The sequence below is a fragment of the Meriones unguiculatus genome, chromosome 9 (genome assembly GCF_030254825.1).
Source record: "Meriones unguiculatus strain TT.TT164.6M chromosome 9, Bangor_MerUng_6.1, whole genome shotgun sequence".
In the NCBI taxonomy this organism is placed as follows: Eukaryota; Metazoa; Chordata; class Mammalia; order Rodentia; family Muridae; genus Meriones; species Meriones unguiculatus.
The window spans coordinates 15,143,833-15,168,320 of record NC_083357.1 but is presented as its reverse complement, the minus strand read 5'-3'; the positions used below and the strand labels follow the sequence as shown (position 1 = coordinate 15,168,320).

The 24,488-nt window shown below is 41.1% G+C and overlaps 1 long non-coding RNA gene and 1 other non-coding gene across 2 annotated transcripts in view; both read right to left on the bottom strand.

The window, feature by feature from the left end:
• Positions 1 to 10,163: 10,163 nt before the first annotated feature.
• LOC132656417 (uncharacterized) overlaps positions 10,164 to 24,488 on the bottom strand; it is a 72,552-nt gene continuing 58,227 nt past the window's right edge. Inside the window, exons 3-4 of the long non-coding RNA XR_009594163.1 lie at positions 14,519 to 14,623; positions 10,164 to 12,579 (exon numbers count right to left, since the gene is read on the bottom strand). This is a non-coding gene — a long non-coding RNA (uncharacterized LOC132656417). The remainder of the gene's footprint in view (positions 12,580 to 14,518; positions 14,624 to 24,488) is intronic.
• Positions 22,371 to 22,502, bottom strand: LOC132656694 (small nucleolar RNA SNORA17). Its single transcript, XR_009594409.1, has one exon. It is a non-coding gene; the product is annotated as a small nucleolar RNA SNORA17 (small nucleolar RNA).

The following is a 24,488-nucleotide window of genomic DNA, read 5'->3' as shown; positions in this document are numbered from 1 at the left end:
CAGATCAAGATAGAGGCCTACCTTTTGATACAACCTTTTAGGCAATTCAAGCTGCATATGGACCTCAGATAAGGGAGGTCCTTTCTGCCGAGGGCAATGAAACAAGAACTCAGGTGCCAGCTTTAGGTAGTCAAAATTTTGGCAACCAATTTGGGTAATAAATCTTTCAGTCTCAAAGTTTATTTCAAGCCATGCACCCCAGAATCTGTAGTTTCTGGAGTCACAGGATTGTTGTCTCTACATAATTTTCACCGGCACCACAGCTGTGCAGTCAGGCTTTGGTGTCACAAAGTTCAACACAAGGCTACCTTCCACTTACCAGCTTTTTAGCCTGGGCAAAGAAACATTTCTGAGCCTGAATTTCTTTAAGATGAGGAAAACATTCGTAACAGTAATACAAAGTCCAGGGGAGATGAAAGAGGATAGTGTGTGTCCAGAGCACAGCAGATGGTGAGCACTAAGCAAATCAAAGTCACCATGATTGTTAGCATTCCATTCATCTTCAGTCTGTTAACACACTGCATGTGGCCAGGATAGCGAACAGCTGCACACCATAGGTCAGGTGCCTTTTGATTCTCTCTGTAGCCAGTAGGCCAAGCTATAGGTGGGTTTTTATTAGCTAATTTGTTCTTTGCCAAATTAGCACATGTATACAATATCTTCTGACTGCTCTCACTCCTCCCACAATGCATTTGAGCTTCTTCTAGCCCTCCCATCCTGTCAACATCCACCTCCCTCCAAATTCCTTTCCCTCATTTATGTAAGCCCACCAGTCTCCAGTGGATGGGTGCCTTTTTATTTGAAATACTTAGAACCAGGATCATTTCCAATCTGAGACACTTTGGGAATTTCAGAAAATTGGCATACATAAAATGAGACATTTGGGAGATGGTACACCACTCTAAACAACAACAACAACAAAAAAAAAAACCTGATTTATTTCATATACACACATCTGAAGGACATTCATATGCAACGTAGTTTTTTGCTCTATTTTTCTAAGACAGTGTCTTGCAGATTAGCACAGACTCATCTGGAACTCTAAATCCTTCTGCCACTGGTCCCAAGATCAGGATTTATAGGCATGCACCACTATGGCTGCTTATGCATGGAAGTAAGATTGTGTACGATGAGCTGTCAGAACATGCCATTTGTAGCGTCTTGTCAGTGCTCAGGAAGTCTCACATTCTGGGCACCTGGATTTCAGATCAAGCATGTTCAATTGTGTTACATCACAATGCACAATAGCTTTATTTTATTTAACAGTCTGCTTAACTTGTTAAAATTTATTGCCAATTAATCATCATTGGAGATAACATAGCAAATGAGCATCTTTGGCATAAAACATGACTTTTCAGACTTATTTCTTTAATTTTAGGTAGAAACCACAAAAATCACATTTTTATATCAAGTGATTTGACCAAATTTTCATGGCTTCTATGAAATGCCAACTTTCCACGTCACTCTCGACAAGAACGTTATGAGTCTCTCCTCTCAATGAGAACTTCTATGGACCATCGTCTCTGATAGATATTCAAGCACTTTTCCTAAGCCACAGGAAGCAGATGAGGCTGTTTCGTTCTGGCGTCAACTGTGCTGCACACGGTTTCTGACGTGGAATTCACACAGCTGAGCTTCTATGGCTCCAAAATGAGTTTGTTTTATGGTTTCTAATTATGTACTAAAATAATTGATGGTTCTCATCGCCGTGTTTTCAGATACACATAAATTTTAATAATAGTACATTGAAAAGGAAGTTGTTTTAAATACACTGACATCGAAGGAAATCTAACAAAAATAAAAAAAAATATTCTAGTAGTGAATCAATCAGGGTGATTGGGTAGTTGAGATTTCACCTCCTGTCTCACAGGTTTTGGTGGTTTTTAGTGTTTAATGAATTTCCCACAATAAACATTCTTTGAGATCATGTCCACAGTCACCTTAGAGAGAATACATGGGATCAGGAAATATTTGGATATATGTCAACAAGAGTAGATACAAGACCCTCCCAGGCACTTACTGACTGCATGTCCCTTTGATCCTTTCTTGCAAACTCAGAGGATGCCTGTTATTGTTTGAAATTATTAAAGCAAATGTAACTGGTCCTAGTAAGTAGATCCTCAAGGAACATGACCCCTTACCCCTTCATAGTTCATAATTGGGTGAGCAGGTTACAACAGAGCGGTCACTCCGGCTACCAGCATTTTCCCATCTGGCCACGAGAATATTTCCCATTCAAAGGATTAAGAATAAATAGCAATTATAGAACAGATTCTGGTTAATCAGTTAATTAGCATGCCAGAGCTCAAATTCCACCATTTAAGTGCATGGAAAGCTGCTGGAAGCAGCTCAGAGGGGCATTGCTCAGTGGCTGCAGAGTACCCGTCACTAGGTCTGGCCTCTTGATTTCTCTTTTCTTGCTCAGGCTTCTCAAGCTCTCCCTGCTCTTCACTCTTACTTGCTATGTCCTTTACCTTATCTCTGTCACCCCGTTCTTCTCCCCAAATTGTTTCCCTTGTTTCTCTAATTTATTTTCCTTGATTAATAGTTTGAGATTCATTATTCTTTAACTTCACTGGAATGAATGGAACCTTCATTTTTTGTACTCATTGCATTTCACTAAGGGGTTTGTGTAAAAAGAGAGAAGTGTCTATAACATGAAAGAAGTCTTTATTTGAGTCTGTGCAGTCAAAGGAAGGCTTTCCTGTCTTTAGTGCTGACTCTGGATATCTAGAGCTTCTCTTCAGCTCAAAAGGAAACCCAGCCTCAGAACATATAAACAGGATTTCCCATGGAAGTAACCCAGAAAACTCCAGAAAGATTATCAGGTTACTTCCTTTCTGAATTCCTGAACAATTTTGATATTTCTATTTGGGGGCACAAAGTTTTATTCATGTAAGAAGCAGGAGTTCCGTAGGGCAAGGCTGAGGGGCTGGCCATGGGGCGGGGGGGGGGAAGGGGATAATGATAATAACAGACAACTTCTCTTTCTTGAGGCTTCAGTGGATAGCGGCAAAAATGGTACAGCTAACAAACACTTCTGCTCTCAAATGTCCTATAATCTCCTAATCAAGCCTAATCAAGAATTTGGGTTGGAAGTTCACCAATGCCTAGATTTTAGGCAGCAATGACAACGTGGGTCGGCAGCCATGGTAAGTCAACACAGGAGATAGTGGCACTATCTTGTACCATTTTCAGTTCTTGTAGTAAAATACCTGAAAGTAAGTAATTTATAAATAACATAGGTTTATTTCACCTAAGTCTACATGCTATGGAGTAGGCAGCTTAATGAGGGCCTTCTTGCTATATTATTACACGGCAGAGGGCACCACAAAGGAAGACAAGCTCAAATCTCTACTTCTTCTTATAAAATGCCACCATAGCAGCTCCATTTTCATGATCCTATCCAACCCTGGTTACCTCCCAAAAAAAATCAAACAACATAACCATATTAATTTGGGGATGCAAATTTAAGCATGTAAATTCTAGGAGGTAAGTACTGAAACCACAGCAGATGGGCATGAAGTTTATAATGCCACAGAGTTGAGTTTTCAGGACCTTTGTCTTCCCTGGAATTATCTATCCAAATCGTCTTTGGACAGAGTTTTATTTCTTGATTATGGTTACCCATAACAGACACAGAAAGACATTCCACTCTACATCTTTAGAAGTAGATATGCAAAGTTTTGTCTGCATATATGTGGATATTTCTATGCCAAGCATCAGGAAAGGCTTCTGGGACCCCTGGTTTTTCAAAAGAATACAACTGTGAAGGGCTGAAGTTCTCAGATGCCACACTACCTTGCTTACCATCCACAACCTGTATCTAAACTCCCCCTTGATCCCAGCAGCTTTCAAGACACAGCAACCTAGATTTCCTTCTCTCAAATCTACTGACATTTAGAACAACCCCTTGAAATTCAGACTAACCATCTTTAGCTTAATTCAGGCCATGAAAAATCAAGAATCACTTTGACAAAACTTGGGAAAAGCTGAGCTCCTATGCCACCAGAAGTAGTCAGAACCATGGTTTGGGTTCAACTAGCATCCTCTGAAAGACTTCCCCAAAGCAGTTCCTGCAAAAACATTTCAATGCCCAAATGGAGAAACTGTTCTACTCCTCATGGACATTGTCTTAACTGATCACAATAAAACTCTCATGACTCTAGACTGTTACCACTGAAGCCCAGTTACAGTCTGAGTCTGTTTTTATCTTCTTATCACTAGACCTTTACAAAGATATTCACTTCAAAAATTGGTGAAGATTCTCTATTGTCATAGGACTAATTACTTATTGCTACCTATAACACAGTGACCTGCTGTCTTCAAGAGTTTAAACTGGGGAATAAGTCAATCTCTTACTTAATGGGAAACTTGATTGAAATGGAAATTTCAGGGACTTCTCCTCCTATTTAATCATTGAACAATGCTGGGAAAGTTCTGAGGCTGTTTTAGCAGCTTTCCACCTTTTGTCTCTTTTGTGTGCATGGAAAACTCATATTTTAAAAAAAACACACTGAAACTAAGTAAGGCTTGTGACAGGCATAGCAAAATGCAAGCAGAAAGTCTACAATTCAAGTAATAAAAGAATCAGTGCCAATATGATCATCTCCACTCTCAAATAGAACTGTCCTGCAATATCCTTGGTGGGTTGGTTTCAGGACACCCTAAATTTTGGGAATGCACAAGTTGCTCATGTAACATGACACAGTATTTGCAGATCATCTGTGCATAGACTTTGGTAGGTTTTTAACCACCTCTAGACTACTTATAATGCCTTGTGCCATGTAAATGACTTACGACTGGCTTTAAACTATATTGTTTAGGAAATAATGATGAGAACAATGTGTATATCTTTAGCACATTTAAGTATCTATGGTCTATACTTGGTTGAATCTGAAGAAGTGGTACCCTGAGATATTGAGGGCTAACTTATACCGAAAGATGAAACCACAATGGCTCATACATACAACATGTTCTTAACTTTGAGTGTGTTAACTTATTCAGGCTCTCTTTCCTGGTCCTCAGTAGAATAAGAAAAATAGAGCTTCCCTTAACCAGACAGTTGTCTGCATCAAGGAAGAATTATTTATGACCAGGACTATTTTTGTTAATTGACTAGGCAAATGCAGAGCTGGAGATTTACAAGCCTCTTTGTAGTAATTTTGACCAAGCTAACTTCTTCGGCCCTGGGATGATGGGTTTCATCCCTTGAATGTGAAGGTGAGCTGATGCAGCTGCACAGACGGGCCACACAGCAGCTAATCAGCAAAAAGACTGCTAGTTGAAAGGCCAGGATGGCTCTCAGTGCCTGAGTGTCAGCAACTGAGAGTTGACCCTCTCTCCTTTTCTCTATCTAATGATCACTTACATTCAACATCTGCTGAGAGGCACACCAAACTGGATACCCAGTTCTGTTCACAGTTGTCCTTCTTTCCATTCCCTTCCTCTTGCTCCCTGGCTGCCAGATCAAAGTTGTTTCTTAGAATTCCATTATTCTGAACTCTCTCTCCCTCTCTTCCTCAATCCCTCTCTTTGTCTCTCTGTCTCTTTCTCTCTCTCTCTCTATCTCTGTCTGTCTCTCTCTTTCATGTTTGTGCTACTTCACCTTTTAGAAGCCCCATGAAGAACAGAAATATAACATATCTCTTATTAACCTGTCATCTTCTGAAACAATTCCTTGGTGCTTAACATTCTCATCTGGAAAGTAGAAATAATGTGGCTCCTTCATGGGATGTATGTGAATACAGTGTGTAATAAACTTCACTTATACACTCAGTAGGTGCCATGTTTAAAATAACGGGAGTTGCTGCAGAGTTGCTGTTGCTAGTCAAACTCGGGTTTTACTGGCCATTTTTAGCACAGCCAAACTACAGGCCATACCAAGGCTTGACTATAGGCAAAAGAAATGTAAGCTGTTGTCCAATAAACTTTACACCAAGTTGTTTAGTGGCAAGTCACCCTCCTACTTAAGTCCTCAGACACCCATCTTCTGGGGCACTCTGAGCCCATATGTAAGCCCTGATGCCAGCTTTTTGCACAGGAAAGCCCAGATGTGCTTCCTCTCCAGATTGAGACCTTGGACTCTCATTAGGTTCTCAGAGCCTCCTTTTAAAGCCAAACTCAGCTTTCCCACTGACTCCTTCCCCTCTGTTTCTCTTGTCATTGAATTCAAGTGTACTTATCTCGGCAAAATTACTCATAAGTGCCCATTACTGGCCTTGCAAACAGCTGGTACCCAATATTCCCAGCTCCACAAAATAACAGTAAATAGATAACAGCTATTAAGAACATAACTACTGTTCTAAACTGAACACAAAAGCTCTCATTTTTCATCCTCACACTAACAGTAATATCATTTTATTTTTACTGATAATATGACTGAAGCACAGAAAAGATGAATAATTTTTCAAAGAAAGCTCAGCTTTCAATATCAAACAAAACCTTCAAAATCCATTTTATATAATCTTCTGGAAAATTTTCCTTTAATACAGTCTGTGTTGGTGTGTGTGTGTGTGTGTGTGTGTGTGTGTGTGTGTGTGTGCACGCGTGCATGCGCATGTGCATATGCAGGTGTGGAGGGGGGAGACAAGGAGAGATGGAGTGAGAAAATTTAACAATATTTTGAAAACTGAGTGTGAAATAAGAATTTCCTCTTTTATCTCAGCATTTCCTACAAGATCTTACACAAAGAAAGCAAATTAAAAGTTCTTTATTGACCAAAAACCTCTTGCCCAAAAGCTAGGCATCTTCATGAAGTCAAGGTTCCAGTCTTCAGCATCTTTGTCCTGTGGCTCTTGATCTCCATGATCTGCAGATGGAACCACCCAACATAACCTCCTCTCATAATCTCATTTCCACCATTTTTTCCCCTCATCTCTTCAGGGAGAGACCAATGAGATCTGGGGCTTGCTTTACAACTTGGCTGATATTCCTCAGCCTATGTCACCCTTTATAGACCTCATATAGAATTCACAAGCCATCTGCCCTTCTCTGAAGTCCTCTTAGCCTTATTTCCCTGGTTGAACCTGAATCTTTAATCTGAGATAGAGGGTGTGTGCCATGGTACAAGTTTCTTATGCATTTTAATTAAAACATAATTACATCACTTTTCCTCTTCCCTTTCCTCCCTCCAACTCCCCTCAAATCCCTTCCTTCCAACTCCTTCCATGCCTCCACTTTCAAATTGATAGCCCCTTTCCTTTGATTATTATTGTTACATTTGGGTGTGTGTTAAGTATACACAAATATATAAATACAGCCTTCTGGGATTGTTTTTTAATGTTTTGTGCTTCTGCTTTCAGGATGACCACCTTGTATTGGAAAGCCAACTGGAGACTCGTTCCTGGGAAAGGCTAATTCTCCCTCTCTCAGCAATCATTAGTTGCCCATAGTTCTTTGTCTGGGCGTGGGACCCTAGATATTTTCCTTCTTTGTGTCAGCGTGCCTATTGATGTTACCCCTGTTCCAGTTTGTTTACATAACCATTTCTAGAAGAGTCTTTCCCAGCACACTTCCTGGTACTGTGGCTCTTAAATATTTCCACACCTTCTACTAGATGTTCCCTGAGCCACAGATACAGAACCAATGGTGTAGATGTAGCCAGTGGGACTGAGCTCCTCATGTTCCATTGATATCTGCACTGCATCCAGCTGTGGCTTTCTGTTAACGGTCTTCAATTCTCGTGAAGAAATGTGTCTTTGATGAAGGGGTTGTAGCTATATTTATATCTGGAGATTTGGATCTATAAACCTCAAATGAGAAAGAAGACATGAAAGGTCTTCCAGGGTCTGAATTAACTCACTCAACATAGTCTTTTTTTAGGTCCATCCATTCACCTGGATAAGGTGGCTTACAGATGTTTGAGGAGTTTACTGGAAGATACTAAGTATTAGGTACCAGCTAGTCCTTCTGACAGCTGAGTTCACTAGAAATGAGTAATGCCTTTTTCCATATGCAAAGAACATAAAAATGCTCCCGTTGTGGTGGTTTGAATAGGAATGGTCCCCTTACCTTTATATATTTGCATGCTTAGTCATTAGGGAGTGGCACTAGTTGACAGGGATTAGGAGGTGTGGTTTTGTTAAAGAAAGTGTGTCACTGGGGGTGGGCTTTGGGGTTTCAAATGCACTAGCCAGGACCAGTGTCTCTCTCTTCCAGCTGCCTTGCTGACAAGATAAATAGCTCCTTCTCCAGCACCATGTCTGCCTGCATGTTGCCATGCTTCGCATCATGATAATAATGGACTAAGACTCTGAAACTGTAAGCCAGCCCCAATTAAATGTTTGCCTTTAATAGAGTTTCTGTAATCACGATGTCTCTTCACAGCAATAGAACAACGACTAAGATAGAAGTTATTACCAGGGCCTAAGGCATTGCTGTCATAGGCTGGACCATGCTTTTCTTTGGAGAAATATTGAACACTTTGGAACTTTGAACTAGAAAAGTGATTGGACACTTTAAGTGGGAATTAATGGGCCATCCTAGTAGGATCATGGAAGATAGTAATGCTGCAGGTGATTTGAACTTGGGTGTCTGGTTCAAGTTGCTTCAGAGGATAAGAATATTAGCAAGTGGCCCAGAAGTTGTTCTTGTGATACTTTAGTTAAGAATGTGGCTGCTTTTTGCCCTTGTCCAAAATGTCTTCTGGAGGCTAAAGTAAAGAATTCTGGATTAATGGCCCTGGCTACTGTTATATTGACTGTCCAGATCGTTGACCTTTATCAATAGAGCTCTGATTTATTAACCTAACTCTAATACAAAAACATTCCACTATACCACCCACTATCATCGTTCAGAGCTCAAGATTTTAAATCTTCTTTAAATCTCCATAATGTGTAATCATACTAAAGGTTAAGATCAAGTGAGCTTTTGTACTCACTTCTATTTCATGAAAGGCTTCTTTTTCAGAGCTCACCTTAAAGAATGCTTATGCTGTTAACACAAATGTGTGTGTCTACTGCCTCTTCTACAATGTATATTTCACTGCAAATAACAATTGTAATGCTAACATGTCTAAAGTTTTATCTTCTTTGTAAAACTTAAAAGGGATTCTTGTAAGCTGCACAAAATCCACCTGAATCCACCTCTCAGGTCAATTGGGCTCCAGATAAGTAATGTACCTATTGCCTATCTCAGAAGGTAGGATTCCTCCCCTTTCCCTGGTTTTGGGACTTCCCTTTCCTGGCTAATTGATGGCTACATTCCTACATCCAACACCAGCTTATTGGTGAGTCTTCACCTCTGGTTGGCATAACCTCTCACCAACCTACATCCAAACCCTTCATCAAGAACCTTCTTCTCCCTTGGATAAGATTTTCCCTCCACCAGCACAGTTTCTCTCCCTCCCCCTGATGCTTGCTTGTCTATGAAATCCTAGCTAGGTAAACCATGTCTGCTACAAGCAACTGTGCCCTTGGCCAATGTTGATGAGCTGTTGGAACAGATTGTGCCATGCTACTCTACTGAGTCAAACCTTGCTCTTGGGAAATCTTGATAGGTCACTGACTCTTACCTGCCCAATGGGAATAGTCCATTCATCTGTTCCTTCAGATTCTCCTCTGAGGTGTCGTGTGGAGATTTTCAGATTTCTACATCTAGAGTCTGCTTTTAAGGGCCTCTAAGCTTACACACCTCTGTAACCAAAGTTGGCCTCAATTTCCTTAGATGACAGATACAAAACAAAACCTTTTTAGTTACTGCTAACGACTGGGTAAATGGAGGTTTCCTCAGGAAAATTGAGGTTCCCAGGTTCAAGTCTCTTTGACCTAAACCTTCCATCTCAGAGATGAACAAAATGTTTTCTTCTCTGAACCATAGTGTACAATATCAAGCTGTGGGATTTTTCTCTTCATGTTTTCTCTTTGCATGGCCTCTCTCCTTCTTTATGCAAGCTATTGGCCAGCTCTGAACTCATAACCTCAGAGGAAGCATTTAACATGGCAGACACAAAAGTAACTCATATATCTTTCTGGCTATGATGTTCCAGAAGCCAAACTTTTAAAGAAAACATCAGACTGTTATGTCCAAGTCTCACAGACCCCAACGGCCACTAAGGAGCTGATTCTGATGCAAATGCAGTAGGGTCTTTTATTACAAGCTCGAATTGGGGCCCACACTGTCACCAATGCAGCAGCATAGAATATAGAGCCTGGAGCTCAGGGAGAGCAGGATTTTTATTGGCTTGCAGTGAGCTTTGGGAAATTACAGCTTAGCAGTTACACAATTTGGTGCCATTCACCAATGGCAAGATTGTTACAAGGTGATTGTGGCTAACTAACATTGAACAAGCTATCTATAGACCTCAAGAATATTAGGTATTTCTGTGACATGAAAGTTCTACTACCATGTCAGTGGACTGCCCAGCACAGATGCCCCACCCTGAGATAAGATACCTTCCCATGCTTTTGGTTACCTCCAGGCTGTTCCTTAGATAGGGGACTCCGTTGTCTTCTTCCTAGAATTGATGACCTATGGCCTAGTTCCTGGGACTGTTGACTGTTGCCTGGTTCTCTCAAGACATTGCAGGAAAATAATAGTGTAACACCAAGAAACTTGAAAGAAGAAAATGTTCAAACGTAAACCAAGGAAGCTAGACTCAGAGAAGGATGTGAGAAGAAAGAGATCTGGAGGTCTGAAGAGAGGAGAGGCTTAGGTCTCCGTCTCCGTGGTACCACCAGGGAACTGAAGATGCTGGAAAGAAAATGGCAGCTTGTCTTTCTCAGTATCTGGAAACTAGGTGGCCATACTAATACAGTTAAGACCAGCAGAAAGCCAAATGATTTAATAGGGCCACATGCACAGGAACAAGAGATGACTCCATAGTGACTCATTTGAATCAATGCTTATGATGTGTCACATGACCCTGGACTGCAAAACAAGCCTGAGGTTGGGAGCTCCATGTAGAAATAAAATTAAATTATAGAAGACAGATGCTCATGTTCCCATTCAACTGTTTTCATAGTGTGAGATTCATACCCTTTACCCAGATAATAAAAAGTAGCAGGTAAGAGAGTCTGCCTCTGGAAAAGGAAGCATAATTTCCCTTCAGACTGAACCTCTGGAAAATGACTAATATAAACCTTGCCCATAATATTAAAATAGTAACTGAAGTCTCTGCAGAGAGAACAAAAAGTGCCAGAATTTACTAGAAAGCCAAAATTTGCAAGATGGGCTTGGTACAAGGTGAGTTCTCTACCTCTGTGGCTCTGATCCAGTGGTGATCTAGGAACTACTGAGAGAAAAATCTGTCATTTTTCTGTTCAAAGGGGAAAAGGAGCTAAGGCTTTCAATTCCTCTGGAAGTTGAGGGGCACTCCAAATAACATAAAAACAAAACAAAAAACAAACAAAAAGAGAGACCCACCTTTCAGTAGAGCTCTGCCCAGTCAGTCACTGATGCTTTGAGGCCACAAATAGCAAGAGCAATGCAAATATTTCACTTTGAAGACAGGGGCTGGAAATTGGACTGAGACTGGGACTTAAGCCCAGCTATTATAACTACACTCAGTGAGGTGAAGGAAATGGTCTCCCAATAAAAGAACGTGTCACCAAAGAATAGAAAATACAAAAAGAACCAAACGGAAATTTTAGAAATGAAAACTGAGATGTATCTGAAAATGACTAATCTTTTGGATGAGCTTAATGTCAAAATAAATCAAATAAAAGAGTCAATGACCATAAAGGAAAAGTATCCAACTTAAAAAGAAATGACATAAAAGATTGAGAAAGGAGATCAACACAGCCAATTCATTTGTGAGACAATCTCAGCCTAATTTGCCTACAGAAACAGGATAAAAGAGAGACAGCATGAAAATATTTAAGTCATTGTGGCTGGCATCACTTCCAATAAGCACTCCTTCCATTTCTGTCCCACTTCCAGAAGGGACCAGGGGCTGACTGGGGTTGCTTGGAAGACAAAAATCTACACATTCAAGAAACACTGCTCTAAGCCTTACAAATAGAAATAAAACTAAACAAGCAGGTATGACATAGAGGCTACTGGCTGAACAGGCTTTAGACATGGAGATTGAGGTGGTAGGAGGTGATGGTGTCTGGCCTGCCTCTGATGTTCAGCTGGCAAGACTAAAAGACCAAAAAATTAAATATTAGTTTTGGGGGATATTGGTTTAAAGTGTAAAACACAGGCCTGAACAAAGGCCAGCCAGGTGGAGACATGTCCAGCCACCTTCAGGGGAGGAACTAGCCTTACTGAATTCTTTTCCTGCCCACTAGAGATACAGTTGCTAGGAAACCAGCCCAGATGACCAGCCAGAACCATTTATGGTCTTGGCACCTAAAGTAAACCAATCATTTCAAAAGTCATTTTCCCTTATCCAATCACGTACTGTCTAGGCATGTGACTCCCAGCTAGCAGTTTTTCCCTTTAAAAATCTTGTTCCCCTATACTGCTTTGCTCCTCTTCACCAGGGAGGTTGCTGCAACCTGGGCTCAAGCTTGTAATAAAAAGATCCTCATGCAGATTCGACTTCTGGGTGTCTTTTGGGGTCTCGAGATCTAGGTACAACAGGACTGATGGTTTTTTGTGTATGCTGTTTTTTCTGATGTGTTTCTCCAGCCACTGTAGAAACAGAGGAATAAAGATTTAATATGGGCATTAGATGATGCTGGATCACATATTGCAGAAGTCATTACTACTATTGCTACTATGAGACTTAATGTGATGTATAAAAATCTTAACTCCAAGTTTGGGACTTAGTAGGATAGACAAGCATTGGGTTACACTGGAGATGTTTCAACTAAAACACAGATGCAGTTGTCTATGTAGTTAATAGCCATAACTCAGACACAGTCAGCACTTCTAATCAGTTAGATGCCATGAAGGAAGTGGGCTGAAAAAAAGCCATTCTAGTGGTACTTGTAAATAACCAAGATATGGAGCTGGCCATGGCACTCTCAGAAATGGCAAGTGTATTCAATTATTAACCATAAAGAACCCAAAATAACAAATATTCAAAACATCAGCAACCAAAGGGTGATCTTGATGGGACAGTAGAATGACTAGCTGAAACACTGACAAGGAGCCAGTAAACCCATCACTTCAGTGCTTGTGAATCAAATACTATGTCACATTATTTCTTTGGAAACAGATGTTTGTCATGTGACTGAATGTTAGGATGGTACGGTTGCTGGCATATGCAGAACTGACTTCAACATTTCACTAGTCACAAAAATATGTATTTGGCCAGAGAAGTAGGTTGATAGAATCATCCAACTGGTCTATGTACCATAAACTATTTCTTCCTTGCTTTCTTGAATGAAGGTATATATTGTATTTGTATAGAATTTTTACTTAATTGCAGTCCTTTTAATGAATGCACATGCTTCTTGGGAGAAAAACCCTTCTATTTAAGGAAAATGTACTTGGGTGGTTCATAGCTACTAAAAAATTTTTATTTATTTATTTATTTATTTTGTGTGCATGTGTATTAATTTGTGTGCACACACAGAGAAGTCAGAGGACAATTTGTGGAATTCAGTTTTCTTCTTTCATCCTTTGGTTTTAATTCAGGTCATCATGTGTGGTGGAAATCTCCTTTACCAGCTGAAATGTCTCTCAACACCTTACTGGCTTTAAATCTCTCTTATCCAAAGCCATAGGCCACAGCAAAACACTGTTCTATACCTAAAAATATTCCTCAAAGATGAAGGCAGCATTGAAACAAGTACAGACAGCAAATAAAGATCTAGGTTCATGAGACAAAAGCATGCCTGTAAACTGAGATATACTAAGCAACCTTCTCTAAGCCTGAAAGAAGTGGAGCTGGCAAACATTGAGGATGGAGAGCCTGGGTAAATACATAAGTAAATAAAGTGCTCCTTCAATTAAGTAGATACAACACTGCCATATATGACAAGCATAAAGATGGATGGTTATATTCTCTGTAAATACTGTATTTGCTGTAAACAGCTAAGGTTATTATGTCAACCAAGGTGTAAACAAATGGTAGATACTAGTTTTCTAAAGAGAGAAATGTAATAGAAAAAAGTTAGCGATTAGTAAAATGTGTTTTAACTTTGGAAATACCTAAAGGTGACTTTAAGGCATAGCAAACTCAGGAAGTAGTGATTATAGAGATCACACAAAAAACTGGTAAGAACTCGAAAGAGCCCTTCTCCCTCTGAGGCTGAGATTAAGACCTCATTAGATGCACTGTGGCCACCACAGGAGCATAGTTCCTTCCCAGAAGCAAAGAAATTTGCTGGCATATGTGCAGTACAGAGGTCTGTGGAGAAAGCCGCTGGAGGGCTAAGAAACTCACCAAGGTATGCAAGCTAGCTGCAGATGGTGCACAGGATGTGGCCTACTAGGGCACCAGAGGGCCTGAGGTAGGCAGCAGGGAAATGCCCTTGGCAGAAACATTCTCTGCGGCTGAGGGCCCCTGAACCTTCTGCATGCTGTTACACTGGCAGCCCTACAATGGGAAGATCCCAAGAGCCAGAATATTGGCTTTGCCACAGACTGCAACCCTCTAGTGCCCTCTATTGGCCAAGCCTACCTGAGCCAGCCAAAGGACTGCTTTCTCGTTCCAGCTCCAGTAAGTTTAACAGAAAGCACAGGCAGCTTTGGAAGTGAGAATGTGCCCAGAGGTGGAGTCTTATACCTAGGGATATAACCAAAAAATAACACAGATATAGTGTGTAAACTAGGAGACAGATACAAACAGAATTCTAAATAATTCATTCAAATGTCCCCAAAACAGAAAGAAGAACAAAGGAATAAAAACCAAACAGAAGGAGGAATGTGTGTGTGTGTGTGTGTGTGTGTGTGTGTGTTATCTCAATATCATTGTCTTACATAAAAAAAAATAAAATAAAATACAGAAGAGTGCACACTGATTTCATGGTCTTATTTACATACATTTTTAGAAATGCTAATTAGCCTGTAAGGACACCAGATTGCCTGGGACCAGAGGAGAAGATAGCTGCTGGGCAACAATGTGGCATGAAGCCATCTTTAGGGTTAAGAACTGTGTTCTGTGTGCTGATTGAAGGAATGCCTCATGGGTTTATGTGTTTGTCAAAAAGAAAGGCATCATTGGAAGTATATTCTAAGTGGATAGAGCTGATCAAAGGAGTATTGTACATAGTTTGATCATCTATTAATTAATTTTTTGACAATAGACACATATAATGCATTCTGATTACTCCCCCCCCACACACACACACACACTGCCTCTTACCTTCCTTCCACCCCTACCAACTCCTATACCTCTCTACTAATCCCTTTCTGGTGCTATATTATGATTCACTTAATTTATTTTTTTTTTTGATTCACTTAATTTAATCTGGGCTGTCTGTGTGGCTGTGGGTTTTTTACTATGGATTGGAGTCTTGTGGACACACCTATGGATACACAACTGAAGACAATGACTTTCTATCTTCCTGAATCTCCCGGGTCCAATAATTCAAAAAGGAGGAATAGAGCCCCATGAGGCCCCTTCCCATCTATGCATGATTGTAAACAGGTTCAATCATGCAGACCAGTACTGGTAAACATAGATGAAGTGATTTAATGATTGCAACATCCTAGTCATGCCCGAAAGATGGCATTTTAGCTCTTCTCTCTACCTTCAAGCTCTTATGTCTTTCTCCCTTCCTCTTTGAAGGCTTTTGTGACCTTTAAGAGGGTGGTATAAATGTCTTGTTTGGGGACAGCGCTCAGTCACCGTCTACTCTTAGCACCTTGAGCAGCCGTGAGTCACTGCAAAGAGAAGCATCTCCAATTAAGGCTGAAAGTAAGATTTGTCTTCAGTTAGCTCTGGCTACCAGCCTGCTTGTACGGCCTCCATCATGTACTCTGGAGAGCAGAGAACACTTAGCTGGGCTTTTTTAAGCAATAGGCAAAATGTTCCAGTAGGAACAAAGACTCTAGCGAGCCTGACAGTTGTAGTCAGGGCTGGCCTCTCCGTGAATCTGGTGTCCCTGTGCTGAGCTATATCACTTCCTACATCAGTAATGGAAACACTGTCTTGTGAATATAATATCCTCTAGAGTGAATCAGTCCAAAGATTCAGCTTTCAGTTCCACAGAGCTAAGAGTAGTGCTGTTTCACTATCGGAAGTCTAGGCTCTATTGGAGCAGCTACCCATGGCAGAATGAATCATCTGCTAGAGAATTCCTAAATAAAGACATCTTCTGAACAGCTCTGGGCTCTGGCTCCTGGCTTCTGGTTTGATGGGCAGATAGTTTAAAGAGCCAAACATCTCCCTATAGAGTTGTGCTAAGACGTAGGGGAAGATGCAGCCAGCAAAGACAGAAGAAACCACATCCAAACTGTAATAAATAACCAGACATTCACTTTCCTATCTGTTTGGATGGTTTTAAAACCAAAGCAAATAGGGATGTCCTAAATATAATTCACCAATATGATAAAGACCTTTCCCATGCATGTCAACTTTAAAGAAGTGAAATTGTGAGAAGGAACTGCAGAAAAGTTTGCTTAAGTGGAGTGTAAGAAGATTTTTTTTTCACTCAGAGTAACTGGCATATACCATTACTTCCCAGACATAAAGCCCTGAACTAATTGCTCAGTGGGAAGGGAGGTCTTAAGAAAGGGCCTTTTCAAACATAGCAGTCTGTGAGCAGTAAAGTAAATAGTAGTATATAAAATAGAGCCTCAAAAAAGTTTTCTTTTTGTATATAAAAAGTAAAACATAATAAAGGACACTTCCCTTCAATGTCATCATCTTGAAAGCAATGAATGTATTCTCAAGCCAGTCCAAGGACTCTATTTGGAACTAAATTACCCTCTCTTAGTAATACCTATAACCTTCACATGGCCTCTACATGCTGCACTGTGAATACAGCTATCCCAGGGTAAAAAATGCCCACAATGTCATGGCTTGATATGATAGAAACAGTAAAGGTTTTAAGTCAAGTGTCCTGCTTCTCTGAACATCAGCTTCCTCATCTCTGTAAACAGGACTGAAAATACATCATCAAGTTGTTCAAGGAGCATGTTTTTGAGCCTATGAAGGGGCTGTGGAAATGAATAAAGGAGTAGCATACTTAGTGCACAAGCATGAAGACCTGAGTTCAGATTTTCCAGCACATACAAAAAGACTGACTGCAGTAATGATATCTCTAGTAACCTCAGTGCAGATAGAATAGAGAGACATGTGGATTCCAGGGTATTGCTGATCAGCTAGTCTAGCTGAACTCTCTCTCAAATAATAATAATAATAATAATAATAATAATAATAATAATAAGGCAAGCACACCAAAATAGAGAGACAGACAGATAGACAGAGAGAGACACAGAGAGAGATTAGGAAATTTTCAGTTAAATATAATTAACAAATATTGAAGACCTATTCTTTGCTCAGTAAATAAATTTTCTTTTCAATTTTACAAGACTTTATTTTGGTGAAAAAGAGATGCCATCATAAACTCTTATGCTTGAGCACTTTCTTGAGCCCACTGTGGTCCAGGCATAGGTCTGTTCTGTCAGGGCAGGTTGATGCTTTCACGTGAGTTTTAGAATGTTTTCTGGTTGGTACAAGTTCCTTCACCCCCTGCATCTCAGTTTCTTCCTCTTCAACAGGAATTAAGAACAATGATTACCTCAAAACAATCCCTGAGGGAGGCTGTGCACTTATTCCAGAATGAAGAGGTGCCTCTAGCAATCCCAAGGTTTCCTCATCCCTCATAGCCAGGTTTTCCCCTTCTCAAACCTCTGCAGAGCAGTAATTTTCCCCCAACTTCAGAAAGCTGTTCTTTAAGGACCACAGAGTCGCATGCACAAGATGTCAGGAAAATAAAAAGTCTCTATTTTAATAATCTTCCTGGAGAATTTCTTTTACTTTCATGCTTTATTGAGACTTTTACTCCTCAAAAATTTACTTCCTCTGTGACCCTCCAGGGCTGTTGATCTCACAGCCATGCTTCCTACCACTGAGCCTGGCAATGGAGTAAATATCCTTCTTGCTCTCTGCTGCATATCCTAAGCTAACTTACTGTCTCTTCCCTGAGAAATGCAATCGGAACACCCACACATACTCGGTATTAGATCACCCCCACACATACTCGGTGAGCTCACCTGTGTCAAGTGAAACAGCCACTTTTCACTCTCTCAAATCCTACTCTTACATTCAGAATTTTTGTAGCTGTAACAAATCACCTGAGACAGACAGTTTACAGAACAGGAATTTTTTTTCTGGATCACAGTTTTAGAGATCTCAGTCCTTGGTCACTTGACTCCATTGTTTCTGGGCTAGAGTTGGCAAGGTGGTTTGCCTCATGGCAGACAGGAAGCAGAGAGGAAGGAAAGGACTTGCCCAGGAAACAGGAATAACCTTTAAAATCTCACATGACCTACATCCTCTCTCTAAAAAAAATCATTATATGCCAGGTATTGCTCATCATACAAGAGTTCTCAAAATGGTTTTCAAAATACTTAATTTTGTTAATAGATTAAAATTATTCATATTCCTATGTATCAAGGTCAATGTTAACAAATGGGACTTACTGTAAATGTTATTTATATTTATATGTTGCTTACAGTTAATAGCATATACTTATTTTAATATCCTACATTTTTAATGTCTTGGGATCTGAGGTATATTTTTTCTAAGCAATGTATAAAAGATTTTTACAGTTATAGTGTGTAAGTTAGAGTATATGGTCTCATTATACTTTATATAATTAATGTATCATAGGTGCTTTAGGGGAAAATAAAGTCAGAAAGAGGGTTAAGAAATTTTGGGAAAGTCATCTGCTTTTAATAATGGTGGCCAGGCACAGAAGGTACCTTAGGAGCACAAGATTGAACCATGCTGCTGTGCAGAAGAAGGTTGTTCCTGAAAGAGCAAGCATCAAATGCAAAGGCTCATGGGTATGAGCTTGTCTGGGCTGCTCAAGGGAAACAGGTGGAACAGCAGAGCAGAAGACTAGTGAATAAGCACTGGAAATGAGAAATGGAGATTTGGGGCAGAGGCGGAGAAGCAGACCTTGTCAGAAACTATAGCAGGCCGTAGCAAGTATCATCCCTGTTATCAGAGGTGTCAGTATTTGAAATGCTGAAAAGAGAAAAAGAGAGGAGACAGAGACAGAGAGAGAGACACACACAGAGAGAGGGGTGATTTATCCAATAAAGTCACAGAACCTCTGTGCAAGTCTCAGAATCCCTGCTAGGAATTTCAGTCCCCTGACCCACTCCACTGTGCCTAACCCCATATGACTTCTCTTGATTGATTGCTTGTTTGCTTGTGTGCTTACTCAACTTATACTCCTTCCTTTCTTCCCTCCCTTGCACAGTCCATCTTTGTACCTCTCTCTCACACTATTCACCTGACAAAAACAATCCTATGTATGATTCTGTACATACACTACCTGCACCCACACAGCTCACCAGTGCTGGAGAAAAACACACAATCAACCTGACTTGAATTCAGATTCTGATCTAGAGTGAACCTACCACATTTCTCTACCCCATCACCATCATCCACTGAGGCATTTTATGTTCTTTCTTACCACGGCAAACCTTCACATCTTTGACTTCCTATCAGCTTATTTTTATTCTCCGACAAAACATTAAAACAAATAGAGTTTCCATAGTATTCTGTCCCTGTGTTTACCAATCTGCCTCACCTGTTACTATGGATACATTGTCCTCAGGCATCTCTCAACCTCATGCTTTCACAGTCTGGCTGACTCAAGGACATCTTACAGGCAATCATTCCTTCTGTATCCTGAATTGCCAATTTCCACCTTTCTATTCACAAGTTTTAGCAATACATGTGATTTATAGAAGATAACATAAATGTAATTGTTTTTCTTTTTCTAATTCCAGCATAGAATGCATCAAATGCAAAGTTTTGGTTTTGTTGGTAGATACATGCATAGATTATCTTCAACACTAAAAACATAAAATTTAATGTGATGCTCCACTGCTTCTGTCCCAAGTGCCTAATCTAAATATATGGAAGTTAATGTAGGTGTAGACTTCTTGTCCTGCTAATTTGGGTGTGTGTGTTAGATGTATTTATTTGCAAGTTTTTATGATGTATATAAAAATAAAAAACAGAAATATTTTTGTTATTCCATTTTTAAATATGTATGTTTAAATCCTGTATCTCTTTTTGGGATTTCCCATTTCTCTGTCCCCTGTAGAGATTCCCTTGGTTGTAGTTTGTATCTGAAATAGGTGCGTAACCATGTAATTATTGGAAAGTGATGGAACCTTTAGGAGGTAAGATCAGTAGAATGTGTTAAATCATGGTGAGCATGCTCCCTGAGAGTAACAGCGAAACTCTAGCTTCGACTTCCTGTTCTTTCTTTCTGTTTCCTGAGGCTTTCTCCGCCATGCCCTCATCCATAATACCATCACAGGACTAAAGCACCATGGCCAAATGATGATAAACTTCTTACCTTTCTAAGTTCAAGCCTTCTTCCTCATGGTGAGGAAGGCTTCAATGCTACCAAATTGGCAATGCTCTTTAAAAAAAATTTATTGGTTCTTTTGAATTTCACTTCATGTACCCCAATCCTACTCACCTCCACCTCCCCTCCTATGCACCCTCCACCCTAGCAACCTCCCCCCACAAAAGAAAAAAAAATCCCCTTGTGGAAGCTGTAGTATGTCACAGCATGTCCCACAGACACCATTTTGTCCACACTTACTTACTTGCAAATGTTCATTGCAATGAGTCATTGGTATTGCACGAGGCCTCTGGCTTCTGCTACTCTATCAATACTGTACAATATCAATACCTCACTGAGATATCAATACTGCTACAATATCAATACCTCACTGAGACTCCTCTCAGATATTTTGTTGTTACCCTGTGTCATGGAGATTCTGTTGTTTCAGATCTGTAGGACTTGGTCTTTTCATGCACTTCAGCATGGGGTAGATTTTGGGCTGGGCCAATTCAAAGCCCCGAATCTGGGCGTGACAGGTCTATGAGCTGGTCAGCTCATCAGCTCCCCCTCTCTCAGGTCTTTAGGTGGCTCACCAGCAACCCCCTCAAACAGGGCCTGCTCTCTCCCGTGTGTTGCAGCCTGTGAGGGAAATGGCCAGTTCTCCCAGGGCCAGATCTTGTGCCTTCCATAGATGGCAAGGGACAAGGGAGGAGAGCAGGGTATCTCTTCTTGATCCACACCACCACCCAATAGGCAATAGGAAGGGTCAGCTCTCCTGCTCTCATGCCCTTGGGGCCAGCTCACCTGCAACCCCTACATTCAGGGCCAGCTCTACTGTGCTGCCCAGGTTAAGTGCAGGGACCATTCTTCTGACTGCTGTAGCAGGTGAGGGACAGGGACAGTTCTCCTGCTCTTATAACCCCAGGGATCACTCTATAGCCTGTTGTAGGGGGCAAGGGGCAAAAGGAGAAGGCATTTATCCCTCACCCATGCCACCTCACAATAGACAAGTGGCAGAAACAACTCCCCCACACTAACACCTGCGGGCCAGCTTGCCCATACCCCCACCACCAGGATCAGCTTTACTGTGCTGCCCATGAGAGGTGCAAGGACTGCTCTCCCAAGAGCTGCAGCAGGTGAGGGGCAGGCACTGCTCTCCTGTTCTCATGATCCCAGGGTTAGGTCTCCCACCTCCTGCAGGTGGTGAGGGGCAAGGGAGAAGGAGGGTATTTTTCCCTCATCTATGCCACCATACTGGAACGGTGGTAGAGCCAGTTCTCCCATGCCCTTATCCTCAGGATCAGCTCAACCGCAACTCCCTCAATGTGCATGGCCTGCTTTTCGAAGTGCTGCAGCTGGCTAGGGTTGGGGTCAGCTATTCTGCTCTCATGCCCCATGATGCCCATGAGAGAGGTGGGGCCAGATCTGCACAAACCTGTGTCCTGGGACAGAAGCCCAGAGCAGGGATGTCTGTCTAGCTTTTGATGGTAACAGACCCCTGGTTACCATGGTTACAGGGCCACAGACCCAGACATGGTCCCCTGGCAGCATAAGCCAGGACTCCACCATGGTCCCAGGTGGCATCATAGGCTATTCACATAAGGCTTTTCTCCCTACCCCTAAGTATCTAGTTCTGCTTCTCTTCATTGTGCCAACATTTCTGTTTCCATTTCTCCTCCACTTACTTGCTCCTCTTAGTGGCACCTAGGATTTGTGAGTGTCTAGGGCCATCTCAAGAGTGGTTTCAGGAGTGCTCTGCTCTGCTTGTGCATTCTGGTGCCAGACTGGTGGTCATCTCCAGCCAGGTCCCTATCCAGACACATGGCACCAGTCCTCACCCTGCTTGCCGAGAGGCCCTTTGCAAGGGTCATTTGTCTCAGGCTCACTCCCACCTGGATCTGGCTGTCCCAGATGGGGTTCATTTAGTCTCCAGCTTGCTCCTGGTCCAGCCAGACTGGTGGTCATCTCAAGCTTGTTTTCTCAGGAAATGTTAGGCTGCAAATCACTCAGATGTTCATAGATCAGAACACTGAGCACAGGCCTAGCCTTTCTCCTCTCTGCTACCTACTGACACACATGTGACACAGAATCCACACCGGCTATGCTTCTTGGGGCAGGGATAGTGTTCTTTGTTATTAGTATTTCACACTGTTTTCAATAGAATGATGCCTTGGTTGTTTTTTTGTTACTATATTTGAATGTTATGTACTGGATGACTTATATAAAATAAAAGTTTATTTTATTTATAATTCTGTAGACTATAAAGTCCAAGAGAATGACCAGCAGCTGCTCAGATACAGATGAAGGCTTCATGCTGCATGCTGCATGCTGTAGCTATAGTAACAATTACAGAGGGCATCACTGAGCCAGAAGAGCAGCTGCACTGGCTCAAACCTCCCTTCTCTTGTCATAACGCACCCATACAGTCATGGGTACCCTATCCTCAAAGTCCTAACTACCTCCCAAAGACCTCATCTCCAAAGACCAGTCACATGAACTCAAGAATTGGGTTTCCAAACCATGAACTTTTGAGGGATATATTCAAATAGTAACAAAGGGTTTGTCTAAATTTCAAAACTGACTTAACAGAAAGAATCACGTCCTCAGTCTTTAACAGCTCAGCTCTGAAGGTTCAACTGCTCCTTTTATTTGTTTTAATTGGCATTCATTATCTATTATTATTATATTAACTAATTAATTAACTTAATTTACATCCTGCTCACAGCTTCTCCTTCCTCCTCTCCTCCCAGGCCCTCCCTCACATCTCCTGCCTTCCCCCATCCACTTCTTCTCCCCTTGTCCTCAGAAAAGGGAAGCCCCCCCCCATGGGTATCAACCCATCTTGCCATATCAAGTTGCAATAAGACTAGGTGTGTCTTCTTTTGAGGCTACAGGAGGCAGCCCAGTTAGGGGAGAGGGATCCAAAGGCAAGCAATGGAGACAGAGATAGTCCCTGCTCTCAGTTTCAGATTCCCACATGAAGACTCAGCTGCACAACTGTTACATATGTGCAAAGGGCCTACATCCGTTCCATGCATGCTCTCTGGTTGGCAGTTCAGTCTCTGTGAGCCCCTATTCCCCCAGATTAGTTGATTCCTTAGATTTTCTTGTGGTGTCCTGACCACTCTGGCTCTTTCAATTCTCCCTCTTCCTCTTCCACAGGATTCCCCAAGCTCTGTTCAATGTTTGGCCGTGGGTCTCTTCATGTGTTTCCATCAGTTGCTGAGTGAAGCTTCTCTGATGACAGTTATGTAGTCATTATTTAAATGATGTTATCCTGGTTCTATAGGATTATTGTGTAAATGAGTGTATATACATATGAAAACTCTCCTTGGAACTCAATATATGTGCATGCACATATGTTATACATGCATCTAAATTGGATGCATAAGTCTATGGCCCCGTTTTTATTTGGGTATCCAATAAAGCCCTCAAACCTCTCACCGCCTGTTCCAGCATGCCTCCCATAACTCTTTATCTTGAATGTTCACTCTGCTATGAAAGGTTTACAATCCAGCACATTGTCACTCACTTGTAGACCTTTCCACACATCCTCCTTCCTGTTTACATATGTCCTAGTTGCTCTGTTTAAAATTCAGGTGAGGAAACACCACCTCTGATGCATCTGTCTAGGTTGAGTGTTTACATTTCTTTCTAGCAGAATGTTGTGCAAACATTCTGAGCAAACTCATAGTCACGGCATCTGATTTACTTGTCTGCAGTCCCCCAGATTATGTAAATATCTTAATGAAGCTAAATCGACTCATTCAGTCATTATTTTCCAAGTTCTTTCAAAGTACTCTCTACATAACAGGTATTTAACATACTCATTTAAATGAATGAATGGTGTTTATAAAACATTTTAAAACCCACTTTACAAAGATATTTCAAGCCAGCTGTGATGGCATGTAACTATAATCCCAGCCCTGAGGAGGATGAGGCAGAAGGATCTCAGCTGTGAAAGCAGCCTGGGCTATAACATAAGAGCCTGTCTCAAAATAATAATGATAATAATGCTAACAATGTTTCAGTTTTTCAATATGGTAATTATATCTTAGTAAGATTAATTTCTCCAGGATATTTCTTTAAATGAATAAAAAGTAC